Raw genomic sequence first — 19,566 nt, forward strand, 5'->3', positions numbered from 1 at the left:
AAAGGGGAAAGATAGAAATGAAAACATTGTATTTTCATACATCATTTACCTCATGGTTACAGTTACAGTTACAGTGAGGATTGATAGAAAAATGGAAGAAGCCCTTGTTATCTGCCTCTTTCCTGTCTTCCCAAAGGGATAGTAAATGATATTCATTAAAAGAGTGAAATGATTTTCCAAAACAATTGTCAAGTATTGCTTGAAAGCTTAGGGCTTAGGGCTTATCTAAGCATGTGTGTGTATCTGTGTAGAAAGATAGAGAAATAGAGATAAGATAAGATAGATAGATAGATAGATAGATAGATAGATAGATAGATAGATAGGCAGGCAGACCCATACATATATATGTACACATACACACACACACACACACACACACCTGAATTCATACACTGACAATTTTCTCATGATAAAGGATATAAACTGTCTATATGTTGAAATCCTGCATGGTTCATTTCCCATATGAAATCAATGTAATTCCCCAAAATTAGATAGGGTCTTTCCACCAGTGCCACATAAACAAATGTGAATGGATGATGGAGAGATGGAAAAGAGAAGGTGATACTGCAGCATGACTGGAAATCTGCTTACACAATGGCTGGTTTTATTTTATTCATTGTTTATTTGTTAGCATTATACCCCACACCTCATTCTATCAATGTTTCGAATATATCTGCTCCATTTTTTCCCTGTAATGATAATCCATGAGTGTCCCAAAGGTGCTTTTTTTTTCTGGCAACTGGACTTTCTTGATTTTTCTGTGAAGATGTTTCACTTCTCATCTAAGAAGCTTTTTCAGCTCTGACTGGATGGTGAGGAATGAAAGGATTCTTGATTGTTATTTTCTGTCAAATGTAGAATGGCCTAATGAGTGCCTTAGAACAAGCATTTTCCTACTGTATGGAGAAGTATTTAGAATATTGGATTGTATATTTTTTTTCTTATCATTTGGTTAATTGATTTAATGTTACCCTTTTCATTGTATAATGTTACATGAAAACTATGTGTATGCGCTAAGCATGACTCTGTCTTAAAACTGAACTAATACAAATTCGGAAGAGTAACGTTAATTTTCTTAACACTGATCAGAGAAGCTAAGTTCAGAGAGCAGTTAATATCTTTGATCTGTATGCATCGCAGATCAAATAAAAACTCTTAATGAATTGAACTGTGTGCCTAAAGGTAACTTTGTTACCTTAAGGAAAATGAAAAATCAATGCAGTGGCAAACATCTGCTTTTGTAGTGAAAACACAATGAAGCTTGAAAGCACAACTTTAAAATGACAAATCTTTAAGGCAAAGGCAAAGTTTATTGAACTGGCCACTGCACTGCCACTCCAGACTTGAAATGGATTGCAGTTCAAAAACTGAAAATGCTTGCCTTCTAGCATGTTTGTTTTTATACATATCAAAAGGAATATTTAATGGTGTTCAACTCTCTATTTCTCTCAATTTCTGTCTGTCTGTCTGTCTATCTATCTATCTATCTATCTATCTATCTATCTATCTATCTACCTATCTATCCATCACCTATCATGTGTTTTCAATCTTCATTCACAGAAAGAATTTTAAATTTGCAATGGATAAAATTCAGACTTAATCTCTTAAAGCCTTTCCAGATTATCAGGTTGTTCCATAATAAACTGTTATGTCCTGAGGACTCTAGGAGTTCTCACTCAGGTCCACTCACTTTGTGTGGGCGTTATTCCCCCATTCCCATTGGTTGGTTCTCTCCAGCAGCCAGCTATAAAAGCAGGCTGCGGGGTCCAACCGGTTGCTGATTGCTGCGAGCCAGTTCCAGGCGTGGCAAGCACGGTCAGCCCTTTATTGTTTAATAAAGTACTGTTGCACTCATGCTCTGGTTCAGCCTCTCATTGCTCAAACTTAACACTGGCGACGAAGGTGGGATGGCTACCAGAAGCACCATGCAACCGCTGAGTCACTAGCCACCGATCCGCAGCCCAGAGAGCGATCGGCTGGCGATAAAGAAAGCGCTGATCCGCAGCCAGAGAGCGGTCAGCCGACAAACGAGCGATCAAAAAGAGCAAACGCTGATCCGTAGCCAGAGAAAGCGATCTGGTTCAAAAGTTAGAAGCGTCTGTAGCCGCTTTTAGCCCGCTGCAGGGAAAGTGAAGCGCTACGAGCCGCAGCCACTCTGTATTTGGCGCGAAATTCAAAGCGGGTGTCATTTGAATTTCGAGCCAGTATGAGACTTACAACACAGCGCTGTAGGAAGTCACTAACGCCCACTTTTGGCGCGAATCGAGACACCTCCAACGGCTAACAGCCAACGTGGTAACCCAGAGAGAGAAAGAGAGGGTAGCAAAAACCTCTCCAGAGCTGATATCACTAGTAACCCACGGCGCCCGTTGTCCCAGAGAGATTTTCCAGGTAGCCCAGCCGTTCCAGCACCATGAGTTCCAACCCAGTATTCCCGGCGTTCAAACCAGACGAAGAGAAGTGGGAGTCGTATAAGAACCGTTTCAATCATTACATCGATGCGGTCGGCCTGGCGGATGCGGGAGAGCATCGGAAAAATCCTATTTCCTAATCTACTGCGGAGCCACCGTTTACTGATACCGCTGCAGCACTCGTGGCACCGAGAGAGTTGAAAACGTTCCGTGGTCCGAGTTGCTTGAGATCCTCACTAACCACTACGCTCCCAGGCCTTCACAAATCGCCAGGAGGTTCACGTTCCGTATGAGGAAGCAATCGAGTAAGGAGACCATCAATCAATATCGGCCGCCCTCAGAACAGCAGCCCTGCACTGCGGGTTTGGAACATACCTGGAGGACATGCTCCTCGATCAATTAGTTTGTGGGGTCAAGGATCTCAACCTACAGAGGCGCCTGCTAGCAAAAAGACCTCAACCTCGCACAAGCGGTCGAGGAGGCCCTAGCAGCCGAGCTAGCAATGAACTCAGCCACCGAAATTCAGGGCCCAAGTGTCAAGCTGGCATCATTCCCAGTCCATTCCGAAGAGGTGGAAGCGGAGGAACCCACAGCGATGAAAACGACGTCCACCGCCTCGCCAACGGCAGACGGTGCAGGTAGGGGCCAAACAAGAAAACACCGGTCCACCCAGCAGCATCACACTGTGCCTAGCCTGTGGGGATCGCATCAAAGGGCCACCTGCAAGTTTAAAGGAGCCACCTGCAACAACTGCCATAAGAGGGGCACATCGCGAGAGTCTGCCAAACCCCCAAAGCGCTGCACACAGACCCCCATCCTCGCACTCGGGACCACAGAGGCAAGTATTAAACTGTCGTACGCACCGCCTCGCCAGACGTTCGTACCACACTGTTAGTAAAATTTCTCTCCGTTTCCCTAGAAGGTAAACCGTGCCACATGGAGGTTGACACAGGGTCAGCGCTCTCAATAATCTCATGGAACACCCTCAAGAGACTCCACCCCAGCCTATCTACTACCCGGCTGCAGAGATGCCAGTTCGGTCTGAAGGACTACCAGGGGAAGGCCATTCCCGTGATCGGCAGAGGCAAGTTCTTTGTCAGTTTTAGAGCTTTTAAAGGCCACCTACCTCTAGTGGTAGTTAACGGCAATCTACCCACCTTATTGGGGCTCGATTGGTTTCCCCACCTCGGCCTAGGGCTAACAGGAGTCCATGCTGTCTCAACCTCAGACACTGACTCCTTATTAGCTGACTACGCAGATGTGTTCAGCGAGGAGCTGGGGTGTTATAATGGAACCCCCATCTCGTTCACCGTTGACCCCAGGCAGTCCCAATCAGATTAAAACCACGTAGAGTTCCATTTGCTATTCGACCAAAACTAGGCGCTGAATTGGATAAACTACTAAAACAAGGGGTCATTGAGCCAACAGATTTCGCCAAGTGGGAGGCCCATTGTCACACCCTTAAAAAGATGGTAGCCTGAGAATTTGCTCGGACTACAAGACAACAATCAATAAATATTTACAAGTTAGCGCCTACCCTGTGCCCGTCATTCAGCACTTATTACACACATTCGAGCCGGGCAGTATTTTTGCTAAATTGGACATGTCTCAAGCATATCAGCAGTTCCCTGTTGATAACCAAACAGCGGAACTTCAGACCATCGTCACTCACAGGGGTGCCTTTCGATGCAAGCGTCTCCAATTTGGCGTAAGTGTTGCCCGGGTATTTTCAATCCCTCATGGGCCGGATTTTACAGGGCCTCCCTGGTGTAGTACCCTACTGACGACATCTTGGTCTCGGCCAGGGACAGACCCCAACTCTTCCAGAGAGTGCGAGCAGTGTTAGAGAGGTTCAGACAGCATGGCCTCAAGTTAAAAAAGAAAAATGCGCCATTGCCACTAGACAGGTGGACTTTCTGGGTTATAAAATTGACGCCTCTGGCATTCACCCCCTGGGTCCAAGGTTAGGGCAATCCACGAAGCTCCCACACCAACCTCCAAAACGGAGCTACAAGCTTTCTTGGGGCTGCTGAACTTTTATGCATCCTTCTTGCCCCATAAAGCCTCAGTAGCCGAGCCCTACACAGATTACTAGACAAAAAGTCACCGTGGCACTGGGGGCGCAAAGAAGACCAGGCGTTTAACGCCGTCAAATCACTACTTACGTCAGAGGCAGTGCTCATCCAATTCGACCCCAACCTTCCTTTAGTACTGGCAGCAGACGCATCCCCTTTTGGAATTGGGGCGGTCCTCAGTCACAGACTCCCCAATGGCGCCGAGGCCCCCATCGCCTTTTTCTCCAGGACGCTCTCGGCCACGGGCGAAATACAGCCAGATAGACAAGGAAGCCCTAGCAGCTGTTGCGGCCGTGAAAAAGTTTCACGAATTCCTTTTTGGCCACTTCTTCAACTGGTCACCGACCATAAGCCCCTCCTGGGCCTACTGGCGGCGACAAACAGACCCCTCAAGTCCTTTCCCCTAGAATGACAAGGTGGACACTTTTCCTAGCGGCCTACTCATACAAACTTATTCACCACCGGGCAAAACTCTATCCGACGCCGACGCTCTCAGTCGCTGCCCCTTACCCGCTCCGGCTGAAGACCCAGCTCCTGTCAACGCCATTTTCGAGATCACCCAGTTGGACCTGCCCATCACCGCCCTTGACATCGCCGCTAAAACCAAGGCAGACCAAGCGCTCACCCAGGTGCTCGACTGGGTGAGGAGGGTGGCCGGGAGGCAACGTTGATAACAAATTCGCACCCTTTAAGACTCGCATGCAGGAGCTGTCCAGTTTGCAGGGTTGTCTACTGTGGGGCACTCGAGTGGTCATTCCGACCTCGCTGCGTGCCCGAGTCCTGGAGGCATTGCACGAGGGACACCCCGGCATCGTGAGAATGAAGGCATTAGCACGCAGCTACGTGTGGTGGCCGGGTCTAGATGAGGGCATTGTCAATTGGGTAAGTTCCTGCAGCATTTGCCAGGAATCCCGTCCTGCTCCCCCATCACCACCCCTACCAGATGGGAGCGCCAGCGCCCTTGGTCTAGAATCCATATCGATCTGGCCGGCCCCATGCATGGAAAGATGTTCCTAGTGGTCGTGGGCGCTTATTCCAAATGGATAGACGTGGCACAGCTATCCACGACCACCACACTAGCAATCACCAACATGTTAACGCGCCTGTTCGTTACACATGGACTACCCGACTCCATTGTCTCCGATAATGGCCCACAGTTCGCATCAGTAGAATTCAGCCGTTTTGCTGCCAACCTGGGCATTCGCCACATTTTCACAGCCCCATTTCACCCTGCCAGTAATGGGTTGGCTGAAAGGGCCGTCAGGACCACCAAAGAGGCCCTCGCTAGGTTTGGCAGAGATGACTGGCACCACAAACTCTCACGGTTCCTGATGAGCCAGCACTCAACCCCTGTGCAGTCACCAATAAGTCCCCAGCGGAACTTCTGATGGGCCGGCGCCTGAGGACTGTATTGGACAGACTGCACCCACAATACTGCCCTGACTCTCCCCTCGCTTCTACTTCGGGGTTAGACATTTTATGTTACAGGAGCCGTATTCACAAGGAATTTCGCTGGGACCCACTTTGGATTCCAGGCGAGGTCATCGCCGTCACCGGGCCGAGATCGTATAGGGTCAGGCTGGAGGATGGTCGCGTCTGGAGGAGACACATAGATCAGCTTAAGGCGCCTCAGCACCCTTGCCAACAAGAATCCAGAGTCTCCAGTCGAAGGGAACCGCCTCATCCACCGCCCAGCCACATCGCACCCAACGACCAGTCTGCACCAGCGGTCGTTCCGGTCAGCAAACTCGGACAACAGCGCCCAGAGAGTCGACCAGCCTGATCCAACCCACGAGAGCTCGACCCCAGTAACCAACCCGGTGGTTTCCGAGGATGCCCAGTCCGGAGAGAGTGTTAGGCGACACTATGCCGGCTCAACCGTCACAGACTGATACCGAACTGACAGACAATGTTCCCGAGTTGCGCCGTTCTGGGCGCCAACACAAACCCCCGTCTACCTCAAGGACTATGCATGTTCGCATCTGGGGGAAGGGGTGTTATGTCCTGAGGACTCAAGGAGTTCTCACTCAGGTCCACTCACTTTGTGTGGGCGTTATTCCCCCATTCCCATTGGTTGGTTCTCTCCAGCAGCCAGCTATAAAAGCAGGCTGCGGGGTCCAACCGGTTGCTGATTGCTGCGAGCCAGTTCCAGGCGTGGCAAGCACGGTCAGCCCTTTATTGTTTAATAAAGTACTGTTGCACTCATGCTCTGGTTCAGCCTCTCATTGCTCAAACTTAACATAAACTATGATTTTTACTCGTCTTTTCTGAAAGGAAAACTCATATCTTAAGGAGCCATTTTATGGAGGAACACTATGATTTCCAAGTCAGAGGATTGTCCATTTTTGCAACTGGAAATAAAATCCCCATCCATAGTGAATATATCAATGTTAGCATCTTGGGGAATTATGGCCTTGTGTTTCTCTTTCCCTCTCTCTTTGTTTGTATCTCTTTGTTTATGGGTGAGTAGTTTGGGTGGCAAATTACACAACAGCCCCATGGCGTTTTCCTTGCACTAATTAATTTTAACAAAATACTGAAATTCTTCTATTGAATCACCAATGTGCATGAATACTTTGGTTGAGCAACGTATCTCCCATAAGTACATACTTCAGCATTATGATGTTTCCTGAAATTGATTAATTTTCCAATTATCCCATGTACATAAAGGACACAAGCAGAGGCATATATATGCAATACTGGACCCGCTCTCTCTCATTCCAAAATTGAAATGGAACCTTTTCACTAGAAGACTTTCCTCATATTTTCTGTTACTTCATTGACATATGTGTATGCAAACATGATTTGGCAAAAGATAAGCAGAAGAACAGAGGCGACACATAGAATTCGCCTTTTAAAAATAAATAAATGGCCTTATAGAATAAATTCTGCTCCCAAATTTAATAGTTGTACACATACCACCACCGGATCATTTTATCAAGGCTCAATTGTCAAGTATTCAGTCGCTTTCAATCAAACATATGCTACCTCTTGCACCAGGAAAAATCCTTCTCTAAGGCAACACTGATTCCAGTAAGAGGCCCAGTGTGCCAAAGGAGATAAATACAAAGCAGCATAGGGATCAAGATATACTGAACATTTTAATTTCCATTTGGTACATCAGGAAAGTATTTTGAACCTGAGATCTCATCTCTTCTACCTCCCTTGGAAGATACGGTGAATAATCTATGTGCTGCTGCAGAAGATGGTTCTTGTGACTGCTTCACAAAAAAAGATGATTCTTGGAACACCTTCAGCAAACTCCAGCTAGGGAAGAAGAAAGAAACTTTGATTTGATATTGATTCAACTGAAATTCCAGGAAAGCAGACCCATAGTACATGCAGCCATCCTGCTTCTAAAAGTGAAAGGAGTTGCTAAGGGGTGGGATTCTACCAGTTTGCACCTATTCGCTAGAACCGGTTGTTAACATTCTAAGCAGTTTGGAGAACCGGTTGTTAGAAGAAATTACTGTCCTAATCCTGTAAGGAAGGCAGGAAGGAAACATTCTGGTGTTGCTTACAGAAACTGCCTCTCCGTTAACCCTTATTATATTCTTGGCAGGACTAGATTTCCTGTCTCAGGAACGACTCTGGAGTTTTTTTCCCCTCCTTTGCTGGTACTTTGCTTGTGTGGAGTGACCATTCAAAGTTACAATGGCACTGAAAAAAGTGACTTATGACTGTTTTTCACACTTACAACTGTTGCAGCATCCCCACAGTCATGAGAGGCCAGGTGAGGTGATGCATGCCTCAATGTGAGTGATATTGAGTTGGCCACACCCAGCCAGTCACATGACCACCAAGCCACACCCACCAACTAAGCCACAGAACCGGTTGTTAAAAAATTTGAATCCCAGCCCTGGAGTTGCTGTCTTTTGGCAGCTCTAACAGCAGCCAGAGCTTTCTGCACATATCTAGAAACCTCAATCAACTATTACAATTTATCTTAACAAGCTGAATCTGTTGCTGCCTTATCCCAACTAGAATTGTCTTATTTCCAGTGTGCAAAGCTGTCATGGAGGCTAAGCTGAACTGTCCCAAACAGATTTCATAAATCGAAATACTAATATCTGTTGAGGTGATAAATCATACAGTGGAGCGATTCAGCTCTGAAGGCCAAAAGATGGAGCTGGCTTTAAGCTTAGACCCCAAATATTCCTCCACAGCCCTTGTGATAAATCTGAGGTCATGCTTTATCTTTTAAAAAGTAGAGAATAAAATGGATTGCAAGTGAGAACAGTAAAAGATCAAACAGACCTTTGTAATAATAGCAAAGGAGGACTGAATCCAAACATCCTTATCTGCAAAGCAAAACAAAAAAAGGAATAATTACTTTTGATTTTTGAATTCCACCAATGCCCACAGCTTAATTCTCTTCAAAATTGGTTCCCGTACATGAAGCGTATTCTCTCAGTCACAAACCAGGAAAGTATATAACGGAGGGCAAATCTACAGTTCGGCTTGGCCCATGGCCAGCAGGGGGCACTCACCATTTCTGGCATGCAGTGATCGATGATCACACATTCTTCCTCCTCCCATCCCATTTCCTGGCTTCCCCTGTTCAAAACTGCTTGTTTCTGCCTAAAGACCTTCAGATGGGATGGTTTTCAGTACTAATTTCCATTCTAGTCAAAGCCCCAGTTCTGATTGGCTGTAAGGCCTGGACCACCCCTTCTCCATCAACTGATGGTCACTGCCCTAGGAAGACCATGTATCCTGGGCTATGAGGCTGTTGTGTACTCTGCTCTTCACCCACTGCACCTTCTAATAATCTTACCTTTGATCCAAGGACGGCGTGGAGAGTCAATAAATAGAACCCAGGCTCCATTCTGTTCCTAATCTCTCACTGGACTCCTTTATCAAGTTCTGATCAAGTTGAATGAGACCTGCTCCCATTGTTATCTCAGCCTTTGTCCCCCTATTGCAAAGTTCCCTTTCCTCATTAAAAAATAAACTTTAAATTGCAACATGGGTACACTATCGCTTTGTATCTGTGAAACTGACCTCTTATTTCTTCCTTGCTCCCAAGGATCATAGGGAGGAAAGAACAACCAATTTGGTATTGCTGGGATTATTGTGGCAAAATAATGCCATAAAGGAGAAAAATGAAGGATCTGCAATCAATAGTATAAAAAAAAAGATAATATGGGAATAGAGGTGAGAAGGTATCCATGTGTTCAAATATTTGAAAAAACAAAGGAAAGATATAGAGATTAATCAGAAGATAACACATCCACAAAAGGAAAATCAGGCTCTGATAGACTGGACTACACAGTTCTCAGCTTCTCTTTGCTACGGGATGGGCATAATGTTTTTTTTTCTTTAATTTTTCACACCATTACAACCTTATAGGGTAAGTTGGGGTAAAAGATGGAGACCACAGTATCCATAGCTGAGAGTAGGTTTGAACATGCAGTCCATCATTCTAGATCACTGTTTCTCAACCATAGCAATTTTAAGATGTGTGGATTTCAACTCCCAGAATTCCCAATGGCTAACCGTGCAATTCTGGAGATTGGAGTCCACAGGTTCTAAAGTTGCTAAGGTTGGACAACCCTGGACTAAACATCTTGACCAGAGATGATAACACAGGGGTGTCAAACTCAAGGCCCAGGGGCCAGATCTGGCCCATGGGGTGCTTAGATCTGGCACACTGGTCCACCCTGGAAACAGCAAAAGAACTCTGTTTTCTTTGGCAGAGGGTTGCAGGAGGCTGTTGCAGCTGAAAATGGAGCTTGCAAGCCCATTTTCTCTGCTCAAGCCTCCATAGGTGCCCCAACACAAGTGACATTGAGTTGGCCACACCCATCCTAGCCATACCCCATGCCCCCCTCCCCCGAGGTCAAACACAATCCTGATGCGGCCCTCAATGAAATTGAGCTTGACACCCCTGCGATAACAGGAGGAGAAAAGGGGCAACAATGACAAAAGTTTCACCTCCTGTACGGGTGTTGTGATGGTGTGAGAAACAAAGAAAAAAGGGAGAGCGTGTATCATGGGAATGTAATGGTGTTTTGTCATTTTGCTAAAAGCACCAGGCCCTGCAGATACCTCTGACTTTAACCACTGCTCCATAGTTGTATGAACAAATTTATACAGTAGGAAAATACAAGGATATGAGAACAATTATTAAAAAGTCAAATTGATGGGGAAATGGGGAAAAAATCAGCAAAAAATAGAAAGAATGGAAAATAGAAATAAATAAAAGTTTATATTCATCCTCCCCTAATTTGGTAACTGTCTTTATATCCTTTATTTGCTTATTTCCTGAGTCTGAAACTTGGTCTGAAGCAATTTTTGATTAATTTAATTGATTAAACTGGAGCTAATTCAGATGTGAATGTTCTCTGAAGCAACAAATATTGCAACAAAGCTTTTATACAACAATCTGTACTCACTAGGGAAATCACGAAGGAAAAGTTAATAAAATGTATATTTATTCAGATATTATGAAAAGCAGGAGTAATTGCAATAATATGATGCCCCTAAGTAGCGTTGGAGTGTTTCTATTTGCAATTTTGATCTGTCAGGGGATATTGCTATTATAAGTCATGTTTCATTAATGGCATTTTAGACCTTGCAAAATCTACATGAAAGAGCTAAGCAATACAGTTGCTAACAGACATAAAAGCTAAAATTAATGGATTAGAAGGGGGAAAAAACATTAGAGTCTATTTAGTACTCCATATAGAAACTGTCCTTTATTCCAACATTTCAGATTTAAGCCACGAAGAGATTTCACTAACAAATTCACCCGGTGCTTTACATATTCTACTCACTGGCCTTTATTCTATATTCTTACTAAAGGTGATTTTGCAGAATCTTAAAAATAACATTTTACACACCCAGTTTCTTATAGCCACTGTGATATGGAAACTAATGTGATATGTGCTGTCGTAATGAGGTGTGGATGGATGGTGACATGGCTGGAAACTAATCAAGGACAGATGCAGCCCAGAATTAAGGAGAAACTTCCTAACAGTGAGAACAATCAACCATTGGAACAGCTTGCCTTCAGAAGTTGTGGGTGAAGAGACTGGACAGCCACTTGCCTCAAATTGTGGGTCTTCTGCTTGGGCTGGGGTAGCACAAGAAGACTTCCAAGACCCTCTCTAGCTCTATTCTGATCTGTGATATAACTTTTTACAACCAGAGTAATTGAAGATGGATCGGTTTCTCAGCTCTAAAACCTAACTTAAGATTTATTCCCCAAGCAAGTGTGTCATTAGTACTGGTGATATTTTACTACAGACTATCAAATGGGAAAAACTGACATTTCAAGAGTTAACCACACCAAAGTGGCAAACAGGTACTGCCTCAATTTATTCTGATCTTTGATGCAAAAGGGTTTGAGACAGAGGTGGTATTCAGCAGGTTCTGACCAGTTCTGGAGAACCGGTAGCGGAAATTTTGAGTTGTTCAGGGAACCGGCAAATACCACCTCTGACTGGAGATTTTACAGTATCCTTCCCCTGCCAGGCCCACCAAGCCACGCCCACAGAACCAGTAGTAAAACCGTTTGAATCCTACTACTGGTTTGAGAGAGACCTTAGTGTTTCTGTCAATCTATTTTCATTCAGCTAGAAGGACATAAAACCAAATATGGAAAAATGGATGAAAAATACAACCATGGAGCCCAGAATATGGGAGCAAATGAATAAATAAATATCTGTTTTTTCCTAGCTCTGTAAAGAATGTCATTCAAATTGAGTTCTTGCTATATAGAGAATCATGTAACTGGCTCCCCCACCCCCTTTTCATCCATAATAACCAAATGAAATCATCATCTTCTTTATTTGCAGAATAGTGATTCCGTCTTAGCAATTTAACAATCTTTTTTGAGGATCTATTCTCTTTCATATATTCTTTTTTATATTGTAGAAACGAGCAACATAATTGTTGCTTGGTTCTCTTGTCTGTTCATCAGACTCTGATTTTCTGAGATGAAATGTTGTTTCTTTCATTCCTGTTTTCAAAGAAATATTAAAGTTTTTTCTAGTTTAGAGAATTGCTTTGCTTATTAGGATAGCAGTACGCATGAATATTGGATTCTTAAATGTCCACTTATGACTGGATAACCAAACCATCAATGGTTTCATGGGTGTCTGAATTCCATTTCTGTGCCTATTAAGGGATCCATACATTAGTCTACTTTGCTTTACTTTATTGTCATTGTACCTCGTACAACGAAATCAAACACCATCTTCAATGCACCTCATGACTATAAACATTAACCATTAGTTCTGGAAACTAATATATTGTCAGGAATGATGGGATTCAATTTTTTTTACTACTGTTTCTGTGGGTGTGGCTTGGTGGGCGTGGCATGACATGGCTTGGTGGGAGTGGCAGGGGAAGGATACTGCAAAATCCCCATTCCCTCCTCATCCCACTAACCCGCTTTCCAGCTCCATTCTCTCTATACAGGGCAACAAAAGACCCAGCCAATCAGCTGGGACTTGGGAGGCAGAGAATAGATGGGGGTGGGGCCAGTCAGAGGTGGTATTTGTCAGTTCTCTGAACTACTCAAAATTTCCACCACCAATTCTCCAGAACTGGTCAGAACCTGCTGAATACCACCTCTGGTTGTCAGGCCCCAAACCCAAGAAACACACATGGCGATTCTTCATTGTTTCACATCTACAGAAAAAAAAAATCTAGCCAGTCTGAGAATTCTACTATCTGCAGTTACAATATGCTCCATGAACTATTAGGAAGAGGCTGTTTTTACTTTCTTTCTCTCACACATAATATCCAAACTGAGTTGCCTCTTATTCTCTAGAATAGCCCCCCCTTCCTCCCTGGAATCCAATCTATTACATTCAATCACATATTTTTCCTGCTTTTTATTTCTTGCATTCATAAAACAATTTGTATATTGTCCTGATCTAAAACCCGTGGCTGGCTCACAATAGATACACCATTCTTCAAAAGCATCTATTAAAACTTAACAATGTCACAATGACAACCATTGATATCTTTTCAATGTTCAGCTTTCACAGCTGAATATTACCACGGGAAAGACCATTGTTTTAGATATTCTGGCATAGCTGTCATAGAAATGTTCTTATTCTTTTTGACCTGACATAATTTGTCATTCCCTTCCTCCCTAGGATTAATCTCTTTGTTATTTCTCCAGCACATTGTGCATTTTACATTATTGTTAAGATTACTTAATCCTGATCCAAAGGAAAGAAACCATTTGCTTCACTTCTTCATCATCAACCATGAAATTCCAAAGTGTGGTAGTTAACATTACCTTTGTCTTCCTAATGTTTAACATTACCCCATATTTTTTTCATTTTCCTTTTATTAATTTTAATAATTACTTCTTCTAATCTCTTTACTTTTAGCTAGCTAAACCGAAATTCTGCTGCTGCCTGGTTGCTTTGCTATTTGACAGCTGGTTTTTAATCTGTCACCACACTTCCTAGTAGAATTAATTCCTGAATTTTTTCTCTCTCTGAAAATATTTCTAGAAACCATTTATAAAAGGTTTCACTATGATATGTCCATCATCTTCTTTTAATTTACTAGATCTCTTATATTAAACTCTTGGGCAGTTTTGCCTTAATATTAAATTTCCTGATCATCCCCAAATAATTTAAATCCTTTTCTCGAATGATAGCCTTGATTAAGATATTTTCTTCTTCCAATGGGGAAAATAAAATACTGAAACACTCACAATGGAGGAAAGGAAATGGCAAAAGAGGCAAAATTGACAGAACAATATTTAGTTTTCTAAAAGATTAGAAACACTTTGTGAATGTTTTATTGAAAATGGGAAAAAATAATGAAATGATGATTTCTGAATTGGGTTCTTGAAAAAGGAATGAATAAGAGCCTGAAGGAATTCTTGTAATATTTAAGAGGGAGCAGGGACTGTAATATGTTTGTAACAAGCTGCAATGATATCAAAATCAATCCAATGATATCAAAATCAATGATATCAAAATCAAGTCATGGGCATTATTTCATCATCATGCAATTGTCTACTTGCAACATGACTTCTGACACATACAAACTGTTTCATTTGCATGATGATGTCAGGATGATGTCATGAGTTCATCACTTCCCCCTCTTGCCACTTCAAGGTTGTCCAATGCTTTCCCCTTGTGTCATGGTCAACATGATTAGTTGCTGTGAAGGGTCATAGGATCTTTTCTCTTTTACAATCTGAGAAATATTTTTCCCACTTTGGTTTTGAAAGCATTTCTTCTCTCTTCTCAAAGCTCCTCAGCTTCTCTTTCTTATATTCTGATTGTATTTCCTGTAAATCTTGCTAGGCAGAATCATTTTCTTTAATTTTTCTAAGTTTAATTCACACATCTGACCACGATAACTTCTGCTGCTTCCATAATCTATCTTAAATTGTAGTTCTCTATCTCCTGCTTCCAATTTTATCATTAGTTTGCCCAAATAGCAATCTCTGAATGTCTGAGACTTTGCTTTGAGATAGCTTATTGCAGGTATTATCAATGAACAAAATCCTTTTAGCTGATATCCTGCATTTTTGGATTTACCCATCCCAATTTTTCTTGTAATATCAGGTTCACCCAGTTTCAACATTTTTGCATTTCAAAAATCCATTAATAATATCTTCTCTTTTTAAAGAAATAACTGTATATTTAGTACCACTTAACCTGAGCACTGCTTCAGTACCAAGATTAGCTGATATAACATTTTCATTTTTGGATATAGCTTTCTCTTGTTTTTACCTAGCTATTCTCTAATTTTTCATATTTAAATGATGAGAAATCAGTGAAGTCCTCTATATACAAATTAGAAAAATAATACCATTCACTGAAGTATTATCTTCTTGTACCAGGAGAGACACCAACTCTCAATATGCATATCTCTAATACATGATGCACAATTAATGTCATTGTGTCATGTTGCAGACACTTAGACCCCCGGTCCTCCGAGTTCCCTGTCACTTACATCAATTCCCATTATTGGACCTCTTTACTCTCAGCCTGCCCTCAATCTTTCTGAATAAACAACATGAAGAGCAGGCGAAAGACAGAAGGAGCAGATTATATTTTAAAGAGTCTGGGTTGTGAGCATCCCATCAGATTTCTTCATAGACCTGAATCTCATTTTCCATGCACCAGAAATTCTTTCAATTATTGCCTTTGGGGATGATGTAGTTGCATGGTAATTATGCTCTTCTGGAGTTTCAGACTGCAAGGCAAAGAATTTAAAAACTTCAGCATTTTCCTTTCCAAGGGATTTAGGCTGTCAGAGCAGAGGACAAATGATTTTTAGTTCTACAAAAGCATCATGAGAGGATCATGCACTCATATATGCAAAGTACAGTATATTGTATCCAGTAGAGGTTTGGAGCTTCTCAAAGTCAATATATATATATAAAAACCAGGGGTGGGCTGCTGGGGGTTTGCAGGGGTTCAGGAGACCCCTAATTACAATTCTGTGCAGTTCGGAGAACCCCCAAATCCCACTCCTCGCTGGCCCTGCCCACACCGCCCGCCCACCCAGGAGTCCCCACGTGGCCTGTTTTGGATGCAGGGAAGTGTAGGGTGTGCATGGAGGCTCGAGGGTGGGGGGTAGGGGGGCAAAAAATGGGTCTCCTGGAAATTCAGGAAAGAGCCAAAAGAAAAAAGTCTCCAGAGCCAGGGAAAACCATTTTCGCCCTCCTAGAGGCTCAAGGAAAGCCTTCGAAGCCCAGGGTGGGCAAAAATGCCCCCCCCCCACCACCATGGTGCAGGAGGCTGACTAGGCCATGCCCACCATGGCCATGCCAACCCAGCAACTTGGCAGAGAACCCTTTGTTAAAATTTTTGAAGCCCACCCCTGATATTCATAACCCTGAGAATATCTACAGAATGATTGAACCAAGTTTGAAGATAATTGCAATTTGGGACGTCCTCTGATTTTGGTGCAAAAAAAAAAGAACATATAAAAAGAGGCAATAACTATAATATTGCTATCACTTCAGTAGATACAGTTGTGTTAATGTTAAATGTGTTAGTGTTAATTTGTCTAGGAAATATTAAAGAACACATAGGTCGTAGGTAACTCTCAATTTGTGGACTATGGATATGGAAGTTTGACAGATGGAGGGATCAAATGGGAAAACTCTAGCAAAATATTTCCTGGTTTTTATTGAACCTCTGGACTTAGACAAAATTTGTTATTTATTCTAGCTGGTTGTCTTGAATTCCTTTATGCAAATATTTTCTGAGATTTCAGTTTCATCTTTACAAGGCAGGAAGGGATAAATTTGTGAGACATTTTTGATGATTTATGAGAATGGCAAAATCCTCATGAATGTGGCATATTCAGCTCACATATCAGAATTACAATTGTGACAGGGTCCACAACAAAAGCGCTCTCTGTTCCCCAGAAAATGGTTTATGGTCCCATTTAGATGGACAATTCATGGCAAACCCATCAAGCTGGTAAAATTCTTTAAATATCTATTATCTCTTGAATCTTCTATCTGCTGGTCTACACAGAAAGAACTTTTAATAAAAGCCCCCAAACCACTAAATTTGCAGGTCAATTTTGCAACAACTATGTACCTGCAGATATTTAAAGTTAAAAATTAGGGTGTGATGCTACATGGTGGTCAGCTACTTGTATGCATTTATATCTTCTAGTTTAGAAACAATTGAATCAAAGTTTCTGAAAAACTTACTAGAAGTTCCTTATCCAACTTTCAATTCTCTAACATGACTAGAATTGAGCTACATTTCCCTTGGGACCCAATTAAATTTTTGTCAGCTTAGTTTCTGGCTGAAGCAACTGTACCAAGTTCCTCTCACCTTTCTGGATAGGTTCCTTTCCAATTTAAGAAGTCAAATTAATGACAACTTGGCAACCTATGGTTTTACCTTGTCAGCACTATCTGTTTTGGGATTTGAAAAAAGCCCTAGCTCACAGGTGTCAAACTCAGTTGCGTCACATGATGGATCATGATGTAATGTGATATTTTTTTGCCTTTGCGGAGCTGGGGTGGGCATGACCTGCATTACATCAGGCCCGTGAGCAGTAGTGCTATTCAATTTTTTTTACTATTGGTTCTGTGGGTGGGCATGATATGGCTTGGTGGGCATGGCAGGGAAAGGTTACTGTAACATCTCCATTCCTTCCCCACTCCAGGGGAAGGATAGTGTAAAGTCTCCATTCCCTCCCTACCCCACTAGCCTACTTTTCAGCTCCATTCTCCTATGCAGGGCAACAATCAGCTGGGGCTCGGGAGGCAGAGAATGGATGGGGGCGGGGCCAGTCAGAGGTGGTATTTGCCAATTGTCCAAACTACTCAAAATTTCCACTACCGGTTCTCAGAACCTGTCAGAACTGGCTGAATACCACCTCTGCCCATGGGCTGCCAGTTTGACAGACTTGTGGCCTAGTGGAAGCTGAGGATTTGGGATCTAAATATCCAAAATGACAAAGCCACAGTCTCCCATCTCCTCTACAAAACAATTGGTTTCCTCCTTGGCATGTCCCTAAATATTTCTATAACATCTGTTATGCCCCAGATAGGAAACTATATATTTTAGTGCAAATTGATACCACCTATTCCTACAAAGACATCCTATATGAAAGTCCAGCTCGCTTTGGCTCATACTGAGAGGAAGAATCTGTCTCACATTTTGCTATTAAAACGTTCATTTTATACCCAATAGCAATCACATTTCATTTCTCCCAGCTGTCAATAATTCTAATTGCTACTGGGACCAGGAAGCTGCTACCCTTCTCCTGAGTGAACACTCTTTGGAAACTTCAAAGAAACTGGCAAAATTCTTATCCATAACTGTAGCTGTTTAGAAACCACCTGGGTCCTTCTCAGTGCTATTCTGTTAACCACTAAATGTTTTAGATTTTGTTTTTGTTTTGCAATTTTCAACATTTTCTTTTGTAAATATTCTACTGTATGTTGGTTTATTGTATTTGGTCTTGGGCCATAAATAAATGTTGCTCTAATCTGTGACACAGTCTTAGAAATAGGTCATTTTTTGTTTGATTCCTCACTAAAAGGCACATAAAATACTATGTAAATTTCAATTGTCCCAAAGGGGATGTATATATTTCCTTAACTTAAAGTTATCTGAATTACAAACTCATGTTCTTGTCACGAAACATTAATAGGGATGAACAAATGCATTATTTTGACTACTGGAAGATGTCTGGGTCCCTGCAGATTCTTACTGCCAACTTTAAGTTTCCAAAATAGACATTAATGTCATTAAGTTGGCAGTAAGCATCTGCAGGAACCCAGACATCTTCTAGTAGTCAAAATAATGCATTTGTTCATCCCCATTAAATTCAAATAAACATAATTATACAAATTTCCATTATCCCACAACTACAGCAAGAAGAGCCCCCCAAATACCTTAAGTTCTGGTACAAAACCAATAAAGTTACTAAGGTTATTGCAGGAAATCACAAGCCATTTCTCCCCTCCTCCCAGAAGGGTGAGGCAGAAAGAGGCGGGAGGGGGAAGAGGGAGAGGAAGAAGGAGGAAGAGGGAGAGGGAGAGAGAGAGAAGATAATTTGTTAGCATTTTTTAAAATCATAACTTTATGCCATGTCACCATGTAGAAAAGGAATTTTCAATGAAGCAAATCAGTAATACAAGGTGGGAACTAAATTGCCTTTTTAGGAAATCAGAAAAGTTCAAAGCTGATGAATTTGAAAATGGTTTCTGCTATTCAAAACCTTTTTTTTTTTTTTTTTTTGGCTGTGTTTGGGACATTTTGGAACTTGAGATAAAATGTCTAGGCAGATAAGAAAGGAAGGGGAAGGGGAGGAGAATGGGAAAAGGAGGAAGGGAGAAAGGGAGGGACCGAAAGAAGGGAGGGAGGGAGGGAGGGAAGGAAGGAAGGAAGGAAGAAGAAAGGAAGGATTTTTTTCAACTTCACCTTACATATATGGTTACTCGAGTGCTGCCCTGGGGCAGGGTAAGTTCCTGTCCTTCACTCAAGTTCCTGCTGGGGGACATGAAAGAAGCCCCAACTGGTCATTCCCTGGGCAACAGTGTTGTCACTGGCTAATCCTTTCAACCCAGAAGTACCTTGGTACTTTTGACGTGAGTGTGATGCGATGTGATG

Source organism: Pseudonaja textilis, chromosome 1 (assembly GCF_049901715.1).
Source record: "Pseudonaja textilis isolate UNSWEBS1 chromosome 1, rPseTex1.2, whole genome shotgun sequence".
NCBI classification, from domain to species: Eukaryota; Metazoa; Chordata; class Lepidosauria; order Squamata; family Elapidae; genus Pseudonaja; species Pseudonaja textilis.